At 45.6% G+C, this 19,282-nt stretch overlaps 1 pseudogene; it reads left to right on the forward strand.

Annotated features, from left to right (window-relative positions):
- Positions 1-368: 368 nt before the first annotated feature.
- LOC118382657 (ryanodine receptor 2-like) overlaps positions 369-19,282 on the forward strand; it is a 131,795-nt pseudogene continuing 112,881 nt past the window's right edge.

The raw sequence follows: 19,282 nt of genomic DNA on the forward strand, positions 1-19,282 counted from the left end.
AGAAAACAAACTGTTATATCATCTAGAGTGAAACACCACCATCGTTGTTTAAATAAGAAAACAAACTGTAATATCATCTAGAGTGAAACACCACCATCGTTGTTTAAATAAGAAAACAAACTGTTATATCATCTAGAGTGAAACACTACCATCGTTGTTTAAATAAGAAAACAAACTGTTATATCATCTAGAGTGAAACACCACCATCGTTGTTTAAATAAGAAAACAAACTGTTATATCATCTAGAGTGAAACACCACCATCGTTGTTTAAATAAGAAAACAAACTGTAGAATCATCTAGAGTGAAACACCACCATCGTTGTTTCTCTCTCTCTCTAACTGTCCTTCTCTATTCTGTCCTCGCCTCCAGTGTTCTCTCAGCCAATCATTGGTAAGGCAAAGGGGGGGCTGTTGAAGACCCACTTTCTGCCGCTGATGGAGAAGTTGAGGAAGAAGGCTGCCACCGTACTGCAGGATGAGGAACAGATGAAGGCCGAGGGACGAGGGGAGATGTCTGAGGCGGAACTACTCATCCTGGATGAGTTTACCATCCTGATCAGAGACCTCTATGCCTTTTATCCGCTACTCATCCGCTTTGTAGACTACAACAGGTACCTAGACATTCTACTTCCTCCTCCTCCATGTTGCTGACTACAACAGCTAACTAGACATTCTACTTCCTCCTCCTCCATGTTGCTGACTACAACAGGTAACTAGACATTCTACTTCCTCCTCCATGTTGCTGACTACAACAGGTACCTAGACATTCTACTTCCTCCTCCTCCATGTTGCTGACTACAACAGGTAACTAGACATTCTACTTCCTCCTCCATGTTGCTGACTACAACAGGTAACTAGACATTCTACTTCCTCCTCCATGTTGCTGACTACAACAGGTGACTACAACAGGTACCTAGACATTCTACTTCCTCCTCCATGTTGCTGACTATAACAGGTAACTAGACATTCTACTTCCTCCTCCATGTTGCTGACTACAACAGGTAACTAGACATTCTACTTCCTCCTCCTCCATGTTGCTGACTACAACAGGTACCTAGACATTCTACTTCCTCCTCCATGTTGCTGACTACAACAGGTAACTAGACATTCTACTTCCTCCTCCATGTTGCTGACTACAACAGGTACCTAGACATTCTACTTCCTCCTCCATGTTGCTGACTACAACAGGTACCTAGACATTCTACTTCCTCCTCCATGTTGCTGACTACAACAAACTAGACATTCTACTTCCTCCTCCTCCATGTTGCTGACTACAACAGGTACCTAGACATTCTACTTCCTCCTCCATGTTGCTGACTACAACAGGTAACTAGACATTCTACTTCCTCCTCCATGTTGCTGACTACAACAGGTAACTAGACATTCTACTTCCTCCTCCATGTTGCTGACTACAACAGGTACCTAGACATTCTACTTCCTCCTCCATGTTGCTGACTACAACAGGTAACTAGACATTCTACTTCCTCCTCCATGTTGCTGACTACAACAGGTACCTAGACATTCTACTTCCTCCTCCATGTTGCTGACTACAACAGGTACCTAGACATTCTACTTCCTCCTCCATGTTGCTGACTACAACAGGTACCTAGACATTCTACTTCCTCCTCCATGTTGCTGACTACAACAGGTACCTAGACATTCTACTTCCTCCTCCATGTTGCTGACTACAACAGGTAACTAGACATTCTACTTCCTCCTCCTCCATGTTGCTGACTACAACAGGTAACTAGACATTCTACTTCCTCCTCCATGTTGCTGACTACAACAGGTACCTAGACATTCTACTTCCTCCTCCATGTTGCTGACTACAACAGGTACCTAGACATTCTACTTCCTCCTCCATGTTGCTGACTACAACAGGTAACTAGACATTCTACTTCCTCCTCCATGTTGCTGACTACAACAGGTAACTAGACATTCTACTTCCTCCTCCTCCATGTTGCTGACTACAACAGGTACCTAGACATTCTACTTCCTCCTCCATGTTGCTGACTACAACAGGTACCTAGACATTCTACTTCCTCCTCCATGTTGCTGACTACAACAGGTACCTAGACATTCTACTTCCTCCTCCATGTTGCTGACTACAACAGGTACCTAGACATTCTACTTCCTCCTCCATGTTGCTGACTACAACAGGTAACTAGACATTCTACTTCCTCCTCCTCCATGTTGCTGACTACAACAGGTACCTAGACATTCTACTTCCTCCTCCATGTTGCTGACTCCAACAGGTAAAGGACCAGTGGGGTAAAGTGAGAGTAGTGGGTGGATCAATAAGCAAAGTGTTTTTTAAAGTTGTTAAAGACGTGATGCCAGTTGCTGCTGTTGGTGTGACTGTTTTATCCAACTGAATGTCTTCTGTAACTTGTTTATGCTCTTGTGACTGTTTTATCCAACTTAAAGTCTACTGTTACTTGTTTCTAGTGGTCTGACTGTTTTATCCAACTGAATACTGTAACTTGTTTGCAATGTGTTTTTATCTTAGGGCCAAATGGCTGAAAGAATCGAACCCTGAGGCTGAGGAGCTCTTCCGCATGGTAGCAGAGGTCTTCATATTCTGGTCCAAGTCTCATGTAAGCTACACAGAGACAATGTCACATATCAATCCTCACATCACTGTAACAGTTTCCAGGAAACATGTAATGTCCTAATCACTCTGTGATAGTTTCTACTGGTCGTCACCAAGGCACTCTGAGAGTGCGCTCTATTAAAATCCCATTAAATTCTAGGAATTCTTCAGCGTTTCTTTCTGCAATAAATACATTTTACATTTACTTCCCTGGCAGCGAGAACTAGAAGACTGTGATGTATCTCTAGAGCGTTCATGTGTGTCTGTTCTTCTCCAAGTCCCCTGTCAGGCTGCAGGATACATTTGCATCCTTGGCAATATCCAACACTGAAATATTTTATTTCTTCCACTGCAGAATTTTAAACGGGAGGAGCAGAACTTTGTGGTTCAGAATGAGATCAACAATATGTCCTTCCTCATCACAGACACCAAGTCAAAGATGTCCAAGGCAAGTGATGTTATATAGATGGTACGAGCGTGATTTTTTTTTTTTTACATTGATATGTACAATTTAGGTGTACTTATGACTCTGTATAGTATATATAAGTCAAAGAGCTTTGTCCCCCAAATATGAAGAAGACTGCACAGTAAGTTGTGATGACTGAACATAATTAAATGGATAAGTTGTTCTTGACCTGAATTGTGGCTTGGTGTTCAGAAAGAACAAGAGAGGACCCAGTACAGAGCCAGTAGTGAGACATTATAGAGAACCTAGTAGAGAGCCCTGGGGGACACCTGGTGAGACATTAAAGAGGAACTAGTGCAGAGCCCTGGGGGACACCAGTAGTGAGACATTAAAGAGGACCTAGTGCAGAGCCCTGGGGGACACCAGTAGTGAGACATTATAGAGGACCTAGTGCAGAGCCCTGGGGGACACCAGTAGTGAGACATTAAAGAGGACCTAGTGCAGAGCCCTGGGTGACACCAGTAGTGAGACATTAAAGAGGACCTAGTACAGAGCCCTGGGGGACACCAGTAGTGAGACCAGGTGGTGCTGCTGACTTGTTGACTTGTCACCTGGTGTCTCCCCTCTAGGGAGCCGTGTCCGACCAGGAGAGGAAGAAGATGAAGAGGAAGGGTGATCGCTACTCCATGCAGACCAGCCTCATCGTAGCAGCGTTGAAGAGACTACTTCCTGTAGGACTGAATATCTGCGCTCCAGGAGACCAGGAACTGATCGCTCTGGCCAAGATCCGCTTCAGTCAGGTAAATCACTTAGGTCTCTAATGAAACGGTAAGGTGTCTCATTGGTATTCTTTAACTCCCGAGTAAGTAGAACAGCCCAGATTCCATGGGCCCCCTGTTTGCTACAGTCAACCCTATGAATCAGTGTTTCTTTGATGTTTTGTCAACAGAAAGACACGGAGGACGAGGTGCGGGAGATCATCAGAAACAACCTGCACCTGCTGGGAAAGGTGACCACTACTTAATTACTTAATCTCAGTTGTGACATCATCAGCATGTACTCCCCCATACTCATCTACACCATGCTACAGTATTGTAGTACTATACAACGTGGTACATACTAATCTACAACATGCTACAGCCTTGTAGTACTATACGTTGTATAAGCTGACTCGATACTTCACCCAATAAGACCTAAAAAGACAAAGAGAGGTTTCATTTGTCTTTCATAAACCTGCATGTCCCGTCTCCCTCCATTCCTCCAGCTCACCATCTCTCTCTGTCTCTCTGTCTCCATCTCACCGTTCTCTCTGCATGTCTGCATGTCCTGTCCACCGCCACCCTTCCTCCTCCGTCACCATCCTCAGTACCGAGTGTTCCACTTCAAAAAGCTGGTGAAGAAGTTGATCATAGTGATGAAGTGGATGAAGAGTCAGCAGGCCTCCAAACCTCTGGCCTTAGAGATGCCCGGCGGGCACAAACGTCTGGCTGGCGCCCGCAAGCGCTCTGCCACTATGGAGAGTAGCTATACCCACCGGCCTCCCAGGACCACCCGGGCAGGCATCAAGAAGGCCTCGTCTGTGGATTATGTGATGCACCATGGGCACGGGCAGGGGCAGGGCAATGCCCCGGGTAGAGCCACTGATATCCTGGGCACGTCCAGGATTCGAGAGGGCCACCTGGGGGCCTTAGGGCAGAGCATGTATGGGTGTAATACTGCGTTGGTGGGTAGCCCATGATCCTCACAACCTTAACCCTTAACCCTTAGCCCTTAACCCTTAACCCTTAACCCTTAGCCCTTAACCCGTAACTCTTAGCCTGTTTCCCAGATCTGTTCATCTAATCAATTAAAGAGAAATTGCAGAAAGTTAAAAGTCCGTTATGATCTTCTGAGACAGCAAGTTGGCGTATAAAAAAACTCGGCATTTAACTAGGCAAGTCAGTAAAGAACAAATTCTTATTTTCAATGACGGCCTAGGAACAGTGGGTTAACTGCCTTGTTCAGGGGCAGAACGACATATTTTTACATTGTCAGCTCAGGGATTCGATCTTGCAACCTTCCGGTTACTAGTCCAACGCTCTAACCACTAGGCTACCCTGCCGCTACGATATATAACAAGGCTGTTAGAAAATGCCAGACGAGCTCAGTCTTCTAAGTTGATCACTAATAATCAGAATTGACAATTGATGGACTGATAAATCCTACCGCAGGAAAACCTCTGTGAACTTTTCTGCCGGCATATTTCAGAGATAAGATAACTAACGTTAGGCTGGGTATCAGTCGAGCAAGAACTCGTGAGAAGTTTGTTATGAGCCGAAGCCTACCACTCAAAGGCAATATGGATAGATGTTCTCTGGTTGACACAGACATGCTCAGGAAAGTGATATCACAACTTAAGTATTTTGCCTGCCTTCTCGATCCTATCCCCACCACCTTCTACCTGCCTTCTCCATCCCCACCACCTTCTACCTGCCTTCTCCATCCCCACCACCTTCTACCTGCCTTCTCCATCCCCACCACCTTCTACCTGCCTTCTCCATCCCCACCACCTTCTTCAAAATAAATGACATATCTGAAGAAGTGCAAGCTATTGTTAATCCCTCCCCTTTCATAGGCACTTTCCCCACTGCACTAAAAACCTGTCATGGTGAAATGCCCTTCTTAAGAAAAGTCATCTAGATTTTTTTTTCAGCTCATAGCAATTTTCAGCCGATCTCCAACCTTCCATTCTTACGCAACATTCTGGGGAAAATTTGGGTTTCAAACAGCTAAATTATTTCTTAAGTGCCAACTGTATTTTTGAATAATTCCAATCTGGTTTTGGTGCCCACTACAGGACAGAGAAAGCCTTAGTTCAAGAGGTAAATGATCTTAGAGCCGACACAGATGCCAAACAGCTCTCTGTCCTTGTACTCTTAATTGTTGCATTCGACACTGTTGACCTTGGTTTCCTTCTGGGCAGACTGGAGACGTTGGTTTGACCTCTCTGGTTCAGGAGAGGTTGGTTTGACCTCTCTGGTTCAGGAGAGGTTGGTTTGACCTCGCTGGTTCAGGAGAGGTTGGTTTGACCTCTCTGGTTCAGGAGAGGTTGGTTTGACCTCTCCGGTTCAGGAGACGTTGGTTTGACCTCTCTGGTTCAGGAGACGTTGGTTTGACCTCTCTGGTTCAGGAGACGTTGGTTTGACCTCTCTGGTTCAGGAGACGTTGGTTTGACCTCTCTGGTTCAGGAGAGGTTGGTTTGACCTCTCTGGTTCAGGAGACCTCTCTGGTTCGTTGGTTTGACCTCTCTGGTTCAGGAGAGGTTGGTTTGACCTTCTGGTTCAGGAGACGTTGGTTTGACCTCTCTGGTTCACGTTGGTTTGACCTCTCTGGTTCAGGAGACGTTGGTTTGACCTCTCTGGTTCAGGAGAGGTTGGTTTGACCTCTCTGGTTCAGGAGACGTTGGTTTGACCTCTCTGGTTCAGGAGACGTTGGTTTGACCTCGCTGGTTCAGGAGCGTTGGTTTGACCTCTCCGGTTCAGGAGACGTTGGTTTGACCTCTCTGGTTCAGGAGACGTTGGTTTGACCTCTCTGGTTCAGGAGACGTTGGTTTGACCTCTCTGGTTCAGGAGACGTTGGTTTGACCTCTCTGGTTCAGGAGACGTTGGTTTGACCTCTCTGGTTCAGGAGACGTTGGTTTGACCTCTCTGGTTCAGGAGAGGTTGGTTTGACCTCTCTGGTTCAGGAGAGGTTGGTTTGACCTCTCTGGTTCAGGAGACGTTGGTTTGACCTCTCTGGTTCAGGAGACGTTGGTTTGACCTCTCTGGTTCAGGAGACGTTGGTTTGACCTCTCTGGTTCAGGAGACGTTGGTTTGACCTCTCTGGTTCAGGAGACGTTGGTTTGACCTCTCTGGTTCAGGAGAGGTTGGTTTGACCTCTCTGGTTCAGGAGAGGTTGGTTTGACCTCTCTGGTTCAGGAGACGTTGGTTTGACCTCTCTGGTTCAGGAGACGTTGGGTTGACCTCGCTGGTTCAGGAGACGTTGGGTTGACCTCGCTGGTTCAGGAGACGTTGGGTTGACCTCTCTGGTTCAGGAGACGTTGGGTTGACCTCTCCGGTTCAGGAGACGTTGGGTTGACCTCGCTGGTTCAGGAGACGTTGGGTTGACCTCTCTGGTTCAGGAGACGTTGGTTTGACCTCTCAGGTTCAGGAGACGTTGGTTTGACCTCGCTGGTTCAGGAGAGGTTGGTTTGACCTCGCTGGTTCAGGAGAGGTTGGTTTGACCTCTCTGGTTCAGGAGAGGTTGGTTTGACCTCTCTGGTTCAGGAGAGGTTGGTTTGACCTCGCTGGTTCAGGAGAGGTTGGTTTGACCTCTCCGGTTCAGGAGAGGTTGGTTTGACCTCTCTGGTTCAGGAGACGTTGGTTTGACCTCTCTGGTTCAGGAGACGTTGGTTTGACCTCTCTGGTTCAGGAGAGGTTGGTTTGACCTCTCTGGTTCAGGAGAGGTTGGTTTGACCTCTCTGGTTCAGGAGACGTTGGTTTGACCTCTCTGGTTCAGGAGACGTTGGTTTGACCTCTCTGGTTCAGGAGAGGTTGGTTTGACCTCTCTGGTTCAGGAGAGGTTGGTTTGACCTCTCTGGTTCAGGAGACGTTGGTTTGACCTCTCTGGTTCAGGAGACGTTGGGTTGACCTCGCTGGTTCAGGAGACGTTGGGTTGACCTCGCTGGTTCAGGAGACGTTGGGTTGACCTCTCCGGTTCAGGAGAGGTTGGTTTGACCTCTCTGGTTCAGGAGACATTGGTTTGACCTCTCTGGTTTCAGGAGAGGTTGGTTTGACCTCTCTGGTTCAGGAGAGGTTGGTTTGACCTCTCTGGTTCAGGAGACGTTGGTTTGACCTCGCTGGTTCAGGAGACGTTGGTTTGACCTCTCTGGTTCAGGAGACGTTGGTTTGACCTCTCTGGTTCAGGAGAGGTTGGTTTGACCTCTCTGGTTCAGGAGAGGTTGGTTTGACCTCGCTGGTTCAGGAGAGGTTGGTTTGACCTCTCTGGTTCAGGAGAGGTTGGTTTGACCTCTCTGGTTCAGGAGAGGTTGGTTTGACCTCGCTGGTTCAGGAGAGGTTGGTTTGACCTCTCTGGTTCAGGAGACGTTGGTTTGACCTCTCTGGTTCAGGAGAGGTTGGTTTGACCTCTCTGGTTTCAGGTTGGGAGTTCGCTGGTTCAGGAGAGGTTGGTTGAGGTTGTTGGTTTGACCTCTCTGGTTCAGGAGACGTTGGTTTGACCTCTCTGGTTCAGGAGAGGTTGGTTTGACCTCTCTGGTTCAGGAGAGGTTGGTTTGACCTCTCTGGTTCAGGAGAGGTTGGTTTGACCTCTCTGGTTCAGGAGACGTTGGTTTGACCTCTCTGGTTCAGGAGACGTTGGTTTGACCTCTCTGGTTCAGGAGACGTTGGTTTGACCTCTCTGGTTCAGGAGACGTTGGTTTGACCTCTCTGGTTCAGGAGACGTTGGTTTGACCTCTCTGGTTCAGGAGACGTTGGTTTGACCTCTCTGGTTCAGGAGACGTTGGTTTGACCTCTCTGGTTCAGGAGACGTTGGTTTGACCTCTCTGGTTCAGGAGACGTTGGTTTGACCTCTCTGGTTCAGGAGACGTTGGTTTGACCTCTCTGGTTCAGGAGACGTTGGTTTGACCCTCTGGTTCAGTCTGGACTGTTGGTTTGACCTCTCTGGTTCAGTCTGGGGTTGACGCTGGTTCAGGAGACGTTGGGTTGATCTCTGGTTCAGGAGACGTTGGGTTGACCTCTCTGGTTCAGGAGAGGTTGGTTTGACCTCTCTGGTTCAGGAGACGTTGGTTTGACCTCTCTGGTTCAGGAGACGTTGGTCTGGTTCAGGAGAGGTTGGTTTGATGTTACCCCCTCTCTGGTTCAGGAGACGTTGGTTTGACCTCTCTGGTTCAGGAGACGTTGGTTTGACCTCTCTGGTTCAGGAGACGTTGGTTTGACCTCTCTGGTTCAGGAGAGGTTGGTTTGACCTCTCTGGTTCAGGAGAGGTTGGTTTGACCTCTCTGGTTCAGGAGACGTTGGTTTGAGTCTGACCCTCGCTGGTTCAGGAGAGGTTGGTTTGACCTCTCTGGTTCAGAGAGTACGTTGGTTTGACCTCTCTGGTTCAGGAGAGGTTGGTTTGACCTCTCTGGTTCAGGAGAGGTTGGTTTGACTGGTTCAGGAGAGGTTGGTTTGACCTCTCTGGTTCAGGAGACGTTGGTTTGACCTCTCTGGTTCAGGAGAGGTTGGTTTGACCTTTCTGGTTCAGGAGAGTTGGTTTGACCTCTCTGGTTCAGGAGAGGTTGGTTTGACCTCTCTGGTTCAGGAGAGGTTGGTTTGACCTCTCTGGTTCAGGAGACGTTGGTTTGACCTCTCTGGTTCAGGAGACGTTGGTTTGACCTCTCTGGTTCAGGAGACGTTGGTTTGACCTCTCTGGTTCAGGAGACGTTGGGTTGACCTCTCTGGTTCAGGAGACGTTGGTTTGAGCTCTCTGGTTCAGGAGACGTTGGGTTGACCTCTCTGGTTCAGGAGACGTTGGGTTGACCTCTCTGGACGTTGGTTTCAGACGTTGGTTTGACCTCTCTGGTTCAGGAGACGTTGGTTTGACCTCTCTGGTTCAGGAGACGTTGGTTTGACCTCTCTGGTTCAGGAGACGTTGGTTTGACCTCTCTGGTTCAGGAGACGTTGGTTTGACCTCTCCGGTCCAGTTCTAATGTTGGTTTAGGACCGATTTAACCGGTCAAGAGTTTTTTTGTCACTCTTGGTGAACATAATACATATCACGTGGCGTTCCACAAGGTTCAGGTTTGGGTCCGGTACTGTTCAGTTTATATACAGGTATGTTACCCCTTGGCAGGGTTATCAGTCTGGTACTGTTCAGTTTATATATGTTACCCCTTGGCAGGGTTATCAGTCTGGTACTGTTCAGTTTATATATGTTACCCCTTGGCAGGGTTATCAGTCTGGTACTGTTCAGTTTATATACAGGTATGTTACCCCTTGGCAGGGTTATCAGTCTGGTACTGTTCAGTTTATATATGTTACCCCTTGGCAGTTTATATATGTTACCCCTTGGCAGTCTGGTTATCAGTCTGGTACTGTTCAGTTTATATACAGGTATGTTACCCCTTGGCAGGGTTATCAGTCTGGTACTGTTCAGTTTATATATGTTACCCCTTGGCAGGGTTATCAGTCTGGTACTGTTCAGTTTATATATGTTACCCCTTGGCAGGGTTATCAGTCTGGTACTGTTCAGTTTATATATGTTACCCCTTGGCAGGGTTATCAGTCTGGTACTGTTCAGTTTATATATGTTACCCCTTGGCAGGGTTATCAGTCTGGTACTGTTCAGTTTATATATGTTACCCCTTGGCAGGGTTATCAGTCTGGTACTGTTCAGTTTATATATGTTACCCCTTGGCAGGGTTATCAGTCTGGTACTGTTCAGTTTATATATGTTACCCCTTGGCAGGGTTATCAGTCTGGTACTGTTCAGTTTATATATGTTACCCCTTGGCAGGGTTATCAGTCTGGTACTGTTCAGTTTATATATGTTACCCCTTGGCAGGGTTATCAGTCTGGTACTGTTCAGTTTATATACAGGTATGTTACCCCTTGGCAGGGTTATCAGTCTGGTACTGTTCAGTTTATATATGTTACCCCTTGGCAGGGTTATCAGTCTGGTACTGTTCAGTTTATATATGTTACCCCTTGGCAGGGTTATCAGTCTGGTACTGTTCAGTTTATATATGTTACCCCTTGGCAGGGTTATCAGTCTGGTACTGTTCAGTTTATATATGTTACCCCTTGGCAGGGTTATCAGTCTGGTACTGTTCAGTTTATATACAGGTATGTTACCCCTTGGCAGGGTTATCAGTCTGGTACTGTTCAGTTTATATATGTTACCCCTTGGCAGGGTTATCAGTCTGGTACTGTTCAGTTTATATATGTTACCCCTTGGCAGGGTTATCAGTCTGGTACTGTTCAGTTTATATATGTTACCCCTTGGCAGGGTTATCAGTCTGGTACTGTTCAGTTTATATATGTTACCCCTTGGCAGGGTTATCAGTCTGGTACTGTTCAGTTTATATATGTTACCCCTTGGCAGGGTTATCAGTCTGGTACTGTTCAGTTTATATATGTTACCCCTTGGCAGGGTTATCAGTCTGGTACTGTTCAGTTTATATATGTTACCCCTTGGCAGGGTTATCAGTCTGGTACTGTTCAGTTTATATATGTTACCCCTTGGCAGGGTTATCAGTCTGGTACTGTTCAGTTTATATATAGGTATGTTACCCCTTGGCAGGGTTATCAGTCTGGTACTGTTCAGTTTATATATGTTACCCCTTGGCAGGGTTATCAGTCTGGTACTGTTCAGTTTATATATGTTACCCCTTGGCAGGGTTATCAGTCTGGTACTGTTCAGTTTATATATGTTACCCCTTGGCAGGGTTATCAGTCTGGTACTGTTCAGTTTATATATGTTACCCCTTGGCAGGGTTATCAGTCTGGTACTGTTCAGTTTATATATGGCAGGGTTTAGTCTGGTACCCTTGGCAGGGTTATCAGTCTGGTACTGTTCAGTTTATATATGTTACCCCTTGGCAGGGTTATCAGTCTGGTACTGTTCAGTTTATATATGTTACCCCTTGGCAGGGTTATCAGTCTGGTACTGTTCAGTTTATATATGTTACCCCTTGGCAGGGTTATCAGTCTGGTACTGTTCAGTTTATATATGTTACCCCTTGGCAGGGTTATCAGTCTGGTACTGTTCAGTTTATATATGTTACCCCTTGGCAGGGTTATCAGTCTGGTACTGTTCAGTTTATATATGTTACCCCTTGGCAGGGTTATCAGTCTGGTACTGTTCAGTTTATATATGTTACCCCTTGGCAGGGTTATCAGTCTGGTACTGTTCAGTTTATATATGTTACCCCTTGGCAGGGTTATCAGTCTGGTACTGTTCAGTTTATATATGTTACCCCTTGGCAGGGTTATCAGTCTGGTACTGTTCAGTTTATATACAGGTATGTTACCCCTTGGCAGGGTTATCAGTCTGGTACTGTTCAGTTTATATATGTTACCCCTTGGCAGGGTTATCAGTCTGGTACTGTTCAGTTTATATATGTTACCCCTTGGCAGGGTTATCAGTCTGGTACTGTTCAGTTTATATATGTTACCCCTTGGCAGGGTTATCAGTCTGGTACTGTTCAGTTTATATATGTTACCCCTTGGCAGGGTTATCAGTCTGGTACTGTTCAGTTTATATATGTTACCCCTTGGCAGGGTTATCAGTCTGGTACTGTTCAGTTTATATATGTTACCCCTTGGCAGGGTTATCAGTCTGGTACTGTTCAGTTTATATATGTTACCCCTTGGCAGGGTTATCAGTCTGGTACTGTTCAGTTTATATATGTTACCCCTTGGCAGGGTTATCAGTCTGGTACTGTTCAGTTTATTATATTGGCAGGGTTATCAGTCTGGTACTGTTCAGTATGTTACCCCTTGGCAGGGTTATCAGTCTGGTACTGTTCAGTTTATATACAGGTTATCAGTCTGGTACTGTTCCCTTGGCAGGGTTATCAGTCTGGTACTGTTCAGTTTATATACAGGTATGTTACCCCTTGGCAGGGTTATCAGTCTGGTACTGTTCAGTTTATATATGTTACCCCTTGGCAGGGTTATCAGTCTGGTACTGTTCAGTTTATATATGTTACCCCTTGGCAGGGTTATCAGTCTGGTACTGTTCAGTTTATATATGTTACCCCTTGGCAGGGTTATCAGTCTGGTACTGTTCAGTTTATATATGTTACCCCTTGGCAGGGTTATCAGTCTGGTACTGTTCAGTTTATATATGTTACCCCTTGGCAGGGTTATCAGTCTGGTACTGTTCAGTTTATATATGTTACCCCTTGGCAGGGTTATCAGTCTGGTACTGTTCAGTTTATATATGTTACCCCTTGGCAGGGTTATCAGTCTGGTACTGTTCAGTTTATATATGTTACCCCTTGGCAGGGTTATCAGTCTGGTACTGTTCAGTTTATATATGTTACCCCTTGGCAGGGTTATCAGTCTGGTACTGTTCAGTTTATATATGTTACCCCTTGGCAGGGTTATCAGTCTGGTACTGTTCAGTTTATATATGTTACCCCTTGGCAGGGTTATCAGTCTGGTACTGTTCAGTTTATATATGTTACCCCTTGGCAGGGTTATCAGTCTGGTACTGTTCAGTTTATATATGTTACCCCTTGGCAGGGTTATCAGTCTGGTACTGTTCAGTTTATATATGTTACCCCTTGGCAGGGTTATCAGTCTGGTACTGTTCAGTTTATATATGTTACCCCTTGGCAGGGTTATCAGTCTGGTACTGTTCAGTTTATATATGTTACCCCTTGGCAGGGTTATCAGTCTGGTACTGTTCAGTTTATATATGTTACCCCTTGGCAGGGTTATCAGTCTGGTACTGTTCAGTTTATATATGTTACCCCTTGGCAGGGTTATCAGTCTGGTACTGTTCAGTTTATATATGTTACCCCTTGGCAGGGTTATCAGTCTGGTACTGTTCAGTTTATATATGTTACCCCTTGGCAGGGTTATCAGTCTGGTACTGTTCAGTTTATATATGTTACCCCTTGGCAGGGTTATCAGTCTGGTACTGTTCAGTTTATATATGTTACCCCTTGGCAGGGTTATCAGTCTGGTACTGTTCAGTTTATATATGTTACCCCTTGGCAGGGTTATCAGTCTGGTACTGTTCAGTTTATATATGTTACCCCTTGGCAGGGTTATCAGTCTGGTACTGTTCAGTTTATATATGTTACCCCTTGGCAGGGTTATCAGTCTGGTACTGTTCAGTTTTATATATGTTACCCCTTGGCAGGGTTATCAGTCTGGTACTGTTCAGTTTATATATGTTACCCCTTGGCAGGGTTATCAGTCTGGTACTGTTCAGTTTTTATACCCCTTGGCAGGGTTATCAGTCTTACTGTTCCCCTTGGCAGGGTTATCAGTCTGGTACTGTTCAGTTTATATATGTTACCCCTTGGCAGGGTTATCAGTCTGGTACTGTTCAGTTTATATATGTTACCTACCCCTTGGCAGGGTTATCAGTCTGGTACTGTTCAGTTTATATATGTTACCCCTTGGCAGGGTTATCAGTCTGGTACTGTTCAGTTTATATATGTTACCCCTTGGCAGGGTTATCAGTCTGGTACTGTTCAGTACTGTTCAGTTTATATATGTTACCCCTTGGCAGGGTTATCAGTCTGGTACTGTTCAGTTTATATATGTTACCCCTTGGCAGGGTTATCAGTCTGGTACTGTTCAGTTTATATATGTTACCCCTTGGCAGGGTTATCAGTCTGGTACTGTTCAGTTTATATACCCCTTGGCAGGGTTATCAGTCTGGTACTGTTCCCCTTGGCAGGGTTATCAGTCTGGTACTGTTCAGTTTATATATGTTACCCCTTGGCAGGGTTATCAGTCTGGTACTGTTCAGTTTATATATGTTACCCCTTGGCAGGGTTATCAGTCTGGTACTGTTCAGTTTATATATGTTACCCCTTGGCAGGGTTATCAGTCTGGTACTGTTCAGTTTATATATGTTACCCCTTGGCAGGGTTATCAGTCTGGTACTGTTCAGTTTATATATGTTACCCCTTGGCAGGGTTATCAGTCTGGTACTGTTCAGTTTATATATGTTACCCCTTGGCAGGGTTATCAGTCTGGTACTGTTCAGTTTATATATGTTACCCCTTGGCAGGGTTATCAGAAAGCACAGCATTGATTTTCACTGCTACGAAGACGATACACAACTTTGTATTTCTGTGTCACCAGAGAATTTTATGTCCACGGATAAATTATTCAACTGTATTAGTGATTTAAATACATGGATGGCTCACAAGTTCCTCCAGCTCGAGGTACTTATTGTTGAAGCCAAAGCTCAGAGAGAGAATATAGCGTCACGTTTTAATTTACAGGCAATAAAGATAAATCACCAGGAAAAAAACCTAGTTGTTGTTTTAGACTCTGAACTCAATTTCAAATCGCATTACGAATGTGACCAAAATAGCTTTTTACCACCTGAGGACCATTGACACGGTGCGGCCGTTTCCCTATCAGGCCGATGCAGAGAGAGACTCATCCATGCTTTTATTACAAGCAGGCTTGACTACTGTAAATGCTCTCCTGTCTGGTCTACCCAAGAAAGCCATTTGTCAACAGCAAAACATGCAGAATGCTGCAGCGCGGCTACTGACCAAGACCAGACAGAGAGTACACATTACACCTGTTTTAAGGTCTCTGCACTGGCTGCCTGTGGATTTTAATTTTAAGATACATTTTAAGATTCTCCTATTGGTTTTTAAATCCATCCACGATGGTTCACCCCAATACATGTCAGACTTGCTTTTAAGTTCTGTACCCAGTCGGTCCCTCAGGTCCTCTGGTTCTGGCCGTTTAACTATCCCAAAGCCTAAGATGAAAAGAAATGGAGCCTCTGGTTACTAAGCCCCCATCCTCTGCAATAGCCTGCCTGAGGACCTGAGGGGGACCAAGAGGCATGGAGAGACAGCCTTTACTTACTAAGGCCCCAGCCTCTGGAATAGCCTGCCAGAGAACCTGAGGGGGACCAAGAGGCATGGAGAGGCAGCCTTTACTTACTAAGGCCCCAGCCTCTGGAATAGCCTGCCAGAGAACCTGAGGGGGACCAAGAGGCATGGAGAGGCAGCCTTTACTTACTAAGGACCCAGCCTCTGGAATAGCCTGCCAGAGAACCTGAGGGGGACCCGGAGGCATGGAGAGACAGCCTCTAGTTACTAAGCCCCCAGCCTTTAGTTACTATGACCCCAGCCTCTAGTTACTCAGCCCCCAGCCTCTGGAATAGCCTGCCAGAGGACCTGAGGGGGACCAAGAGGCATGGAGAGGCAGTCTTCACTTACTAAGGCCCCAGCCTCTGGAATAGCCTGCCAGAGAACCTGAGGGGGACCCGGAGGCATGGAGAGGCAGCCTCTAGTTACTAAGCCCCCAGCCTTTAGTTACTATGACCCCAGCCTCTAGTTACTCAGCCCCCAGCCTCTGGAATAGCCTGCCTGAGGACCTGAGGGGGACCAGGAGGCATGGAGAGGCAGCCTCTAGTTATTATGCCCCCAGCCTCTGGAATAGGGGGGTGGGGGGCTGAAACTGTGGACATATTTAAAACAGATCTTAAAACCTACCTTTTTAACTTAGCCTTTTCCTCAGGGTGCTTGTCATTCGTTCAGTTTTTATTGTTATTCTTTAGTTTAATTGTTCTCCGTTTTATTTTCATAGTTTTTTCACGTTGTTTTTCTTCCTGTGAAGCACATTGTGTTGGGTTCCATGTCTGATATGTGTTGGGTTCCATGTCTGATATGTGTTGGGTTCCATGTCTGATATGTGTTGGGTTCCATGTCTGATATGTGTTGGGTTCCATGTCTGATATGTGTTGGGTTCCATGTCTGATATGTGTTGGGTTCCATGTCTGATATGTGTTGGGTTCCATGTCTGATATGTGTTGGGTTCCATGTCTGATATGTGTTGGGTTCCATGTCTGATATGTGTTGGGTTCCATGTCTGATATGTGTTGGGTTCCATGTCTGATATGTGTTGGGTTCCATGTCTGATATGTGTTGGGTTCCATGTCTGATATGTGTTGGGTTCCATGTCTAATATGTGTTGGGTTCCATGTCTGATATGTGTTGGGTTCCATGTCTGATATGTGTTGGGTTCCATGTCTGATATGTGTTGGGTTCCATGTCTGATATGTGTTGGGTTCCATGTCTGATATGTGTTGGGTTCCATGTCTGATATGTGTTGGGTTCCATGTCTAATATGTGTTGGGTTCCATGTCTAATATGTGTTGGGTTCCATGTCTAATATGTGTTGGGTTCCATGTCTAATATGTGTTGGGTTCCATGTCTGATATGTGTTGGGTTCCATGTCTAATATGTGTTGGGTTCCATGTCTGATATGTGTTGGGTTCCATGTCTGATATGTGTTGGGTTCCATGTCTGATATGTGTTGGGTTCCATGTCTGATATGTGTTGGGTTCCATGTCTGATATGTGTTGGGTTCCATGTCTGATATGTGTTGGGTTCCATGTCTGATATGTGTTGGGTTCCATGTCTGATATGTGTTGGGTTCCATGTCTGATATGTGTTGGGTTCCATGTCTGATATGTGTTGGGTTCCATGTCTGATATGTGTTGGGTTCCATGTCTGATATGTGTTGGGTTCCATGTCTGATATGTGTTGGGTTCCATGTCTGATATGTGTTGGGTTCCATGTCTAATATGTGTTGGGTTCCATGTCTAATATGTGTTGGGTTCCATGTCTGATATGTGTTGGGTTCCATGTCTAATATGTGTTGGGTTCCATGTCTGATATGTGTTGGGTTCCATGTCTGATATGTGTTGGGTTCCATGTCTGATATGTGTTGGGTTCCATGTCTGATGTGTGTTGGGTTCCATGTCTGATATGTGTTGGGTTCCATGTCTGATATGTGTTGGGTTCCATGTCTGATATGTGTTGGGTTCCATGTCTGATATGTGTTGGGTTCCATGTCTGATATGTGTTGGGTTCCATGTCTGATATGTGTTGGGTTCCATGTCTGATATGTGTTGGGTTCCATGTCTGATATGTGTTGGGTTCCATGTCTGATATGTGTTGGGTTCCATGTCTGATATGTGTTGGGTTCCATGTCTGATATGTGTTGGGTTCCATGTCTGATATGTGTTGGGTTCCATGTCTGATATGTGTTGGGTTCCATGTCTGATATGTGTTGGGTTCCATGTCTGATATGTGTTGGGTTCCATGTCTGATATGTGTTGGGTTCCATGTCTGATATGTGTTGGGTTCCATGTCTGATATGTGTTGGGTTCCATGTCTAATATGTGTTGGGTTCCATGTCTGATATGTGTTGGGTTCCATGTCTGATATGTGTTGGGTTCCATGTCTGATATGTGTTGGGTTCCATGTCTGATATGTGTTGGGTTCCATGTCTGATATGTGTTGGGTTCCATGTCTGATATGTGTTGGGTTCCATGTTCCATGTCTGATATGTGTTGGGTTCCATGTCTGATATGTGTTGGGTTCCATGTCTGATGTGTGTTGGGTTCCATGTCTGATATGTGTTGGGTTCCATGTCTGATATGTGTTGGGTTCCATGTCTGATATGTGTTGGGTTCCATGTCTGATATGTGTTGGGTTCCATGTCTAATATGTGTTGGGTTCCATGTCTGATATGTGTTGGGTTCCATGTCTGATATGTGTTGGGTTCCATGTCTGATATGTGTTGGGTTCCATGTCTGATATGTGTTGGGTTCCATGTCTGATATGTGTTGGGTTCCATGTCTGATATGTGTTGGGTTCCATGTCTGATATGTGTTGGGTTCCATGTCTGATATGTGTTGGGTTCCATGTCTGATATGTGTTGGGTTCCATGTCTGATATGTGTTGGGTTCCATGTCTAATATGTGTTGTATAAATACATCTTGATTTGATTTGATTCGTGCTGAAAAAGCCAACTCTTATTTTTTTGGCCGATGACTATAGGAGTTGGATAGAAAACCCAAACACGGAGACCAGGTTAACGAACCTTAACCCTCACAGTGACATCACGTAGCCTTGCTTAGACCTCAGACATGCTTAAACCTCCTGTTTCTCCTCAACCCCAATAATGTATCCTCTCTGTGTGTAGCTGGAGGACCCTGCTATCAGCTGGCAGATGGCTCTGTATAAGGACCTTCCTAACAGGAGCGAGGACACGTCAGACCCGGAGAAGACTGTAGAGAGAGTCCTGGACATCGCTCACGTCCTCTTCTATCTAGACCAGGTGGGTTCTGGGAAACAATCAGGGTCTTGTTCATTTAAGGGGCCATGCAAATGGGGAAACGTTTTCAAAATGTTAAGTAACAGAAAACCAGGCTGTCCGTCTCTCTTTCTGCCTGTTTTTCCTTTGGTTCATAGTCACATTTTAAAACGTTTTGTCGTGGAAAATGTTTTTCTCAGTTTGGTGCCTATTGAACATGACCTGGGTCTGAAGTCGTCTTATTATGTTAGTAAAAAATCCAAAGGAAAGTACAACATTGGTATTTTATGATGCTGTGCCCTTTCCTGCAGGGCTGAGGGTCATTTCCCATCTCAGCAAAGGGAGGTTTAAATATCCTCATAAAGGAAAGTACTCCTGGGGACAACATTGGTATTTTATGATGCTGTGCCCTTTCCTGTAGGGCTGAGGGTCATTTCCATCTCAGCA

Source organism: Oncorhynchus keta, unplaced genomic scaffold (assembly GCF_023373465.1).
Source record: "Oncorhynchus keta strain PuntledgeMale-10-30-2019 unplaced genomic scaffold, Oket_V2 Un_scaffold_8398_pilon_pilon, whole genome shotgun sequence".
Lineage (NCBI taxonomy): Eukaryota > Metazoa > Chordata > Actinopteri > Salmoniformes > Salmonidae > Oncorhynchus > Oncorhynchus keta.